The 6238-nt window shown below is 31.4% G+C and overlaps 1 long non-coding RNA gene across 1 annotated transcript; it reads right to left on the minus strand.

The window, feature by feature from the left end:
* Positions 1–3216: 3216 nt before the first annotated feature.
* LOC148203929 (uncharacterized) lies at positions 3217–3646 on the minus strand. Its single transcript, XR_015784234.1, has 2 exons — positions 3534–3646; positions 3217–3439 (listed from the first exon to the last, which is right to left on the minus strand). It is a non-coding gene; the product is annotated as an uncharacterized LOC148203929 (long non-coding RNA).
* Between the last annotated feature and the right edge of the window lie 2592 nt (positions 3647–6238).

The raw sequence follows: 6238 nt of genomic DNA on the forward strand, positions 1-6238 counted from the left end.
GTAAAACCCTTTTTTTTTTTGTTAATTTTTTCTTTGCAATTTTTTATAAGTTTTTCTTTTCTCTTTTTTTTTTTTTAGAAAAGACTAAATAAAAATACAGTCAAATAAACTAATATAAAACGAAATGATATACATATATATAGTAGAATAAAATTAAAATAAGAAGATAAAATGAAGTAAAATAACTTAATAATAGTAAAATAGAATAACCAAGAAAGACAAAAGGAATAAAATAATAAAATATAATAAAGTAAACTAAAGAAATAAAATAATATAAAATAAAAAATAAAAAATAAAAATAAAGAAAATAAAAATAAAAATAAGGCAAAATAAAAAGAGACTCATTATTTAGTCAATCCGGACGAGATTCAGTATTGACAAAAATAATCTTATAATATAAATAGAATTCTTATAAACAGTTCTCATTATTCTAAGAACATTCCATCTCTCTAGAACTCTATTCCTCAAAGTTCTCTGAATTCTCTCTACAATTTTTTCTTGCTGAGTGATCTGTTCAACGATCAGGAGGTGTCTAAGCGATCCTAACGTTGAGGGCTTGAGTTTGGACCAATAAATTTCTTGTTCTTCAACTGGGTAAGTGGTCTCTCTTTTCTATCCGTTCATCTCTATACTGTGAGCATGCAATGATTCTGGTTGCATGTGATTAACCAGTATTTCCTTCCATTTCTACCTCAATTTAGGTTCTAAGTGTGGTTCTCTATCACCAATTGGTGAGTTGTAGGTTTCTGTTGAGATTCCTTGCTGTGCAAGGTACGGTTGGAACATTTCTGTGTTTGGGGCTGGTGTAACTCTGAGGTAAGGGGAGCTAGCTACTGTATTGAATTGCTGTATGAACTATATGTGTTAAATTTGATAGTATTTGACTGCTTGAAACTAAATTTTTGGTTTTAGAGTATTGTGAATTGAATGAGTTGAAAAGATGAAATTATGAAACTGTGATATGTTGTTGATGAACTGGTTTGGTTGCATCTATGTGCTGTGATTGTGTAGATGGGAGGTTGTTACTGTATGAGACCTGTTGTGGGAGTGAGGAAATAAAGTGTAAAGTGAATTTGGGCTGGTTTAGTGTATTTTAGAGGAAGTGAGGTAGTGAATTTGAGAATTAGTGGTTAAGGGCTGTTGGTGACTGCTGGGATAGTGTAGATAGGTTATATGTGACTGGTTTGAGTCATCATAATGGTCAAAAACAGGTTCCAAGTGGTAGAATCGGTTTTGGGCCTATAAGTTGGTGAATTGGAAGTTTTAGAGTAGAGATTGGTGCATAAACACTTTAGATTGGTGTTAGAAATGTTTAGAATCCTTTAGGCAAGTCCAATTTAGTATATACATCGAATTAGGAGTCTTAGAAGTTGGCCAAGTTGAGTAGAATTGGTAAAGAGTGGTTGAGTTGTGTAATTCTACAGAATTTCGTTCTGCAGATTATGCAGACTCGCTGTGCGAATGGATTCGCATAGCGAGTTACCTTGGCGAGGTGCTCTCTGCCAATGTACCCGCATAGCTAATGGGTGTGCTGTGCGAGTGAATATAGAGGGTTGCTTTCTGTTTGCCAATCCGCATAGCGAATTGGATCGCTATGCGACTGGTTGGGGTCTGGAACTATTATTCTGTTTATTCGATTAGCGAGTGGGTCTCGCTCTGCGAGTGTTTGGGGTGCCAAGTCTCTGGATGAGGTTCTTGCGTAGCGAGATTGGGTCGCTATGCGAGGGGTTGGGGTCTGATGCTTTTCATATTTTATTCGCATAGCTAGTTTAATCGTTATGCGAGAGATCCAGATTAGTTGGTCTTTGTCTAAGGTTTTCGCAAGGCGAGTTAGGTCGTTGTGCGAGAAGCTTATAGCCTCGCTAGGCGAATGTATGCGCTATGCGAGGGGTACGTTCTAGTTCAAGTCTTGGGTACTCTTATGTTGTTTGATATGAATCAATGAGTGTTGTATGAAGCAAATTGAAGTTGTATCATGTAATATCTGTGGTGATTATGGTATGTTGAAATCAAAAGTGTAAAGTTCAAGTATGGTTTGGACGTAATTCCATGATCCTTAAGGAGAGGAGACATGGTGGTGCCCTATGTTGTGATTCAAAGTAGAATCTCTAGTTGAGATTCAAGTAAGTTTAGAATGAATGCAGGAGCTTAGTCTTGGGGGTTATCCTGAAACTTCAATGGTCTTTCATTCTCAAGTAGAGAGAATTGATCCATGTCGTGAGGAGTAGCAGGAGGTCCTAGTCTTGGGTGCTTCCAGTATGGCCCAAGGTGAGTGATAACGGACTAACCTCGTGAGGGTGGTAGGGTGAAACCCATTGGCAATGGCTTTGCAAAGCAGTAGAAGCCAACACGAGTGCACGACCTGTCATAGCTCGACAATCATTCTAAGTCCGGACAGTCTAAGTCAGTGTGTGTTACGTGTGAAGGGTTTAAGTGATGTGAATGTATAATATGCTTGTATGATGTTAAATAAATTGTTGTATGATTAGTCTTTGTGTAAACTAGCTTACCCTGTTGTATGCTTGTGTTTTGTATGATTCGGCTGTTTTCTTCTACGATGACCATCCAGCGGAAGAAGATGTTTCCCTGGAGCAAGCATTGGATGGAGGTGATGCTGCTGCTGAGTAGTCGCTTTTGGTTCTTTAGAGCCTTGTGTATAGTTTTGGAATAATTTTCAGTCTGTATATAAAGTTTTAAATTTATAATTGTTTTTGGATTAGTGTAAAGATATCATTTTATGTTTTAAATAGATAACTGTAATACTTTATCATGCATGTTGCTTCTCTTTATTATAGTTTACACTATATATTGAGATGTTACATTAAAACTGGTTTTCCTTTCGTTGTCATCTTACACTTCACATACTTACAAGAATCATTAGATCACAAAAAACAAAATTAATAGAAACTGAATAAAAAAGTTCCTGAATTGATGAGAAACTTAAAATTTAACAAAGGAAAAATAAAACAACATATATAATAGTCATAATTATTGGAAATATTAATATTTTACCCTTTTTTTAATAGTAGAACGGGTTGAAAAACATAATTTTTGAAGTAAACAGGTGTCTTTTAGGGTGGGTTCAAATTTTAATCAGTTGTGCTAAACTCTAAACCCAGTTCTATTGATAAATATGTGATATAATAATGTAACGTAAATAGAATTATAATTTATTTTTCCTGAGGAGTCTTTTATCATATTAAACAGTCGTAAAAATCATACAAGAAATTGAAACAATTTATTTATGTTTACACAGGTAAGTTGTATTACAAAGCCGGAGGAGGTCGAGGAGGTTCTTGACTTATGCAGCAACATAGATTTATGCCTTGAGTAGTACACAGACCACCAAACTGTTTAAACCCTAAACCTACACAATAATTGAAACAAGCTTTTCCATCCGGACAATGCCCTTCCTTATGACAAACCACGTTCGCCCATCCTGAAATCATTACAATTTCATTACCAAATGCATGCAAAATCACAAATATACTCAAATATCACCACTTAATGCTTTCTGTTCATCATAGCTTTACCTGAACTCAAAAGCAAAGCAATACACACAATTCCAAAGATACAACTCAGACTCATTCTTCTCGACATCATTTTGCTGATATGAGATTCTCTTCTCTCGCTTTTTATGCTTATATATTTAGAATAAGAGCAGGGAAGATATAATAATTCCTAATTATTATTCTATTTAATAAAATATTTCAGTCAATCAGAAAAGAAGCGTTATGTAAATAATATCATTGATAATCAATGCAATACAGTATTCCTTCTTTATCAAATTTAACTTCCATTGGAGTTACTGAATAAGCCATTAATGGTATATAGAAGTTTATAGAGAAAAAACTCAGAAATAGACAGAAAATGTTATAAAACATAATAAATAAATGAATAAGTATCTCTTACTTCTAGAAATAATCACATTATTTATTATTATGTTGGAAGGAAAATTATCATTTTCAAAACTAATAAATTAATAAATAAATATATTTATTGAGGAAAGAGATTAGAGTGGGGCAGTTTTCAAAAAATTTAATTTTATTTAAATTTTTGTAAAAATAAAAGAATGTGATAGACAGCATGCAAAAGGAAATCTTAATATTGATACTTATTTAATAAGAGGTAAGAAAACTTTTTTCTTATCTAATAGTAAAGACAACTTTCATTTCCCAATCAGATCCACGTGTAAGTCCTCATGTTAGTAATTTTCATAGTTATCAAAAGGGATTATTTGACTTGGTTTGGCCCAACACTCGATGCTATTTGATCGACAACTCAATCTAACTCATCTACTAATGACTTTAGTTTGGCCATGGCCCACAATTAATTCTTCTACATTAAGAAAATAAATAATAAATAATATTAACAAAAAAAATCAATAATAAAATAAAATTTTTTAACAAATTTTATTGATAAATGTTAAAATTTTAATTATTGAAAAAAATATCTATTAATAATAAATTTCTCATTGATAAATTATATTTTATTATTGACAAAAATATTAATTAATAATAGATCTGCTTTACAACATTTGTTGGTAAAATTCTTGATAAAACTATTTGTAATGATTTTTTAAATTAATTGGCAATTTCGTTTGTAATTGAATTTTTTAAAAATTCGTTAATAATTGAATTAATTGAAAATTTATAAATAAATTTGTCAGGTAATTCAACATTTGTAAAATTGGTCATTAAATTAATTAATAATTATACTTGTTAAAAATTTATTGGTAAGTAAATTTGTGAGTAAAATGGACATCAAAATGTTTTTGTCAAAATTTGACTAAATATTTTTTTAAATCAATTGGATGTAACTAAAAAGAAAAAGAGAAAAAATATAAGAAAAAAGAAAAAATGGAAGTAGTAGCGATAATGACAACGACGACAATCATGGTGGCAACAATGCAAGATAGTGGGAAGTGTCGATGACCAATGACAAATCAATAGGAGAAGGAAAAAGAAGATGAGAAGGAGAAAGAGAAAGAGAAAGAGAAAGAGAAAGAGAAAGAGAAAGAGGATAAGGGGAAAGAGAAAAAGGAGGAAAAAGTTGAGGATGTAAGATCCATAAAAAATATTTACTTTAATTGTAACAATTTTATTACTAGTAGTAATAAATTTCTGTGTGAATGGAAAATATAATTAATAAGTTAAATATAGAAATTTTGGTAGCTTAAATGGTAGAAAATTGTGGTGATTTCAAGAACATGGGTTCAAGCTCTTTTCTACCTTTTTGTAAAAAAAATTAAAAATAAATTATTAAAAAATTACAAAAAAATTAAAATAATGATAGTGGATAAAGCACTTCAAATTTGAAGGCATTATTGAGGAATCCATTATGTAATAAAATAAAATTAAAATAATAAATAATATTAAAAAAATTGATGAGTAGTAAAATTTTTGGACTATAAATAGCCATGAGAGGGGAGACTATTTTGCATAAAGAGAGGAAGAATCAAGTAAGAAACCTTGAGAAATAGAGAAGAAAGAGTTAGAAAGAAATTTTTAGGGTCAGGAAGAGTAGAGGCTCTAGAGGGTTTTTCGGGGAAACAAATTCGGAGCAAGAGAAGTTTGAAATAGAGGTAGGGGAGCTAACATTTCTAAGCTTTTAAATTATGATTTAATATTGTTTTATTACTATTCATGTTTTGAGATTTTGTGTGAATACTGTTAGTGCTTATTGTATATCTATCTATAGTGAATTTCGGTGTTAATATTATATGTTGTTGTTTTGAATCTGTAAATAAGAAATTTGTTAAAACTAGTTGAGGAACACTTTTGCTAAGGAAAGACTCGGTACTTAAGTTGTCCATTGGGACGCACCTCTCTTTCCTGGAAGTCTACTCGACAAGTTTTTAACTTAAATCTTGTTGAACAGATTATGTACTATTAAACTATTGTGCAATATATCTCGTTGGAATGAAAATGTCTGATGAATTCATGTTATTGTGGTAGATACGGAATTATGAATTATAATTGTGATGGTAGGATAGAGGAATCTGAGAAACCGGAGTTGGTACATCCCTGATCATAGAGCAGCCCTAGTCCAATCCAGTAAGTTGTGACTAGTCATATGTACTGGCGTTTATGGTGAGTTTGATTCGTCAAACATTTGATTCTTCTTCGGTGACCATTTATGGTGAAATTTTAGTATTGTTAATTTATTTTGTGATATATTCAGTTTGTATGATTTCTGTGATGATTGTAATTTATTATATTGGATTTGAATTTATGCA

This window comes from Vigna umbellata, chromosome 2 (genome assembly GCF_029865625.1).
Source record: "Vigna umbellata cultivar VRB3 chromosome 2, Vumbellata_1.0, whole genome shotgun sequence".
In the NCBI taxonomy this organism is placed as follows: Eukaryota; Viridiplantae; Streptophyta; class Magnoliopsida; order Fabales; family Fabaceae; genus Vigna; species Vigna umbellata.